General features: G+C 41.4%; 2 non-coding genes across 2 annotated transcripts; both read right to left on the reverse strand.

Moving 5' to 3' along the window:
- Positions 1 to 451: 451 nt before the first annotated feature.
- Positions 452 to 523, reverse strand: trnaq-uug (transfer RNA glutamine (anticodon UUG)). Its single transcript has one exon. It is a non-coding gene; the product is annotated as a tRNA-Gln (tRNA).
- A 1,209-nt stretch (positions 524 to 1,732) lies between these two features.
- Positions 1,733 to 1,804, reverse strand: trnaq-uug (transfer RNA glutamine (anticodon UUG)). The gene has a single exon. It is a non-coding gene; the product is annotated as a tRNA-Gln (tRNA).
- Between the last annotated feature and the right edge of the window lie 696 nt (positions 1,805 to 2,500).

Below are 2,500 nucleotides of genomic sequence, written 5' to 3' on the forward strand. Positions count from 1 at the left end.
GCAATTCACACAGATGCCGTTGAGGCAATGGCTTCTCAAATAGCTGTTTCTGTTTCACACTGTTCATCACAGCTTGTACTTCAGTCTTGCCAGGTAAATGTGCGTTGGCATTGCAATGCATTCATGCAAAATGCTTGGCATGAAAAGAAAATGCAACTTTTTGTTGAGTGCAATCCATGCTCTGCGTGCATTTCAAAAGGCGTTGCTTTTATTCCTCTTGCGAAGTGCATATTGCACAGATAATCTCAGCACACATTGTGCAGGCAAAGGTAGCATGAAACAGCAAACTAATTTCTGCTCTGCTGATTGGAACAGGTAACTGCCGGTTGAACACACGATTTGAAAACTCGACTTGCAGATCAAGCATCAATGACAAAGTCAACAAAACTGCCAAATAGCAGCCTTCTACATGCTTGGTCCAAATTTTCAGCAGTTGGGACAACAAACATTCAGGTTCCACCGAGATTTGAACTCGGATCGCTGGATTCAAAGTCCAGAGTGCTCACCATTACACCATGGAACCAACTATGCCAAAATATTTGAAAGCTTTCTCAAAATCTGCCAAATCAATTCCAACATTACACTTTGGATTGTCCTTTTTGCATTCACAGCATCAGTTTCACCTCTTTACGGTCTGTTAATTATCAATGCAGAGCAATTCACACAGATGCCGTTGAGGCAATGGCTTCTCATAATATCTGTTTCTGTTTCACACTGTTCAGCACAGATTGTACTTCAGTCTTGGCAGGTAAAACGTGCGTTGGCATTGCAATGCATTCATGCAAAATGCTTGGCATGAAAAGAAAATGCAACGTTTTGTTGAGTGCAAACCATGTACTGCATGCATTTCAAAAGGCGTTGCATTTATTCATCCTGAGGAATGCATATTGCACAGATAATCTCAGCACACATTATGCAGCATGAAACAGCAAACTAATTTTTCCTCTGCTGATTGGAACAGGGAACTGCCGGTTGAACACACGATTTGAAAACTCGACTTGCAGATCAAGCCATCAATGTCAAATGCAACAAAACTGCAAACCTGCAGTTTTTTACTTGTTTGACCTGAATTTCCAGCAGCTGGGACAACAAGCATTCAGGCTCCCCTGAGATTTGAACCAGGATTGCTAGAGTTTAGAGTCCAGAGTGCTCACCATTTCACCATGGAAACAACTACGGTCGCCCATATGAAACATTCCTCAAAATCTACAAAATCAACTCCAACATTACACTTTGGATTGATATTTTTGCATTCACAGTGTCAGTTTCACCTATTTACGGTCTGTTAATTATCGATGCAGAGCAATTCACACAGATGCCGTTGAGGCTATGGGTTCTCAAATAGCTGTTTCTGTTTCAAACTGTTCAGCACAGATTGTAATTCAGTCTTGCCAGGTAAAACGTGTGTTAGCATTGCAATGCATTCATGCAAAATGCTTGGCATGAAAAGAAAATGCAACGTTTTGTTGAGTGCAATCCATGCATTTCAAAAGGCATTGCGTTTATTCATGCTGCGGAGTGCATATTGCACAGATAATCTCAGCACACATTGAGCAGGCAAAGGCAGCATTCAACAGCAAACTAATTTCTAGTCTGCTGATTGGAACAGCTAACTGCCGGTTGAAAACTAGACTTGGAGATCAATCATCAATGACAAAGGCAACACAACTACCAAACAGCAGCCTTCTACATGCTTGGTGCAAATTTTCAGCAGCTGGGACAACAAACATTCAGGTTCCACCGAGATTTGAACTCAGATCACTGCATTCAAAGTCCAGAGTGCTCACCATTACACCATGGAACCAACTATGCCAAAACATTTGAAAGCTTTCTCAAAATCTGCCAAATCAATTCCAACATTACACTTTGGATTGTCCTTTTTGCATTCACAGCGTCAGTTTCACCTCTTTACGCTCTGTTAATTATCGATGCAGAGCAATTCACACAGATGCCGTTGAGGCAATGGCTTCTCAAATATCTGTTTCTGTTTCACACTGTTCAGCACAGATTGTACTTCAGTCTTGGTAGGTAAAACGTGCGTTGGCATTGCAATGCATTCATGCAAAATGCTTGGCATGAAAAGAAAATGCAACGTTTTGTTGAGTGCAAACCATGTACTGCATGCATTTCAAAAGGCGTTGCATTTATTCATCCTGAGGAATGCATATTGCACAGATAATCTCAGCACACATTATGCAGCATGAAACAGCAAACTAATTTTTCCTCTGCTGATTGGAACAGGGAACTGCCGGTTGAACACACGATTTGAAAACTCGACTTGCAGATCAAGCATCAATGTCAAAGGCAACAAAACTGCAAACCTGCAGTTTTTTACTTGTTTGACCTGAATTTCCAGCAGCTGGGACAACAACCATTCAGGCTCCCCTGAGATTTGAACCAGGATTGCTAGAGTTTAGAGTCCAGAGTGCTCACCATTTCACCATGGAATCAACTACGGTCACCCATTTGAAACATTCCTCAAAATCTACAAAATCAACTC

The sequence above is a fragment of the Pristiophorus japonicus genome, unplaced genomic scaffold (genome assembly GCF_044704955.1).
Source record: "Pristiophorus japonicus isolate sPriJap1 unplaced genomic scaffold, sPriJap1.hap1 HAP1_SCAFFOLD_99, whole genome shotgun sequence".
In the NCBI taxonomy this organism is placed as follows: domain Eukaryota; kingdom Metazoa; phylum Chordata; class Chondrichthyes; family Pristiophoridae; genus Pristiophorus; species Pristiophorus japonicus.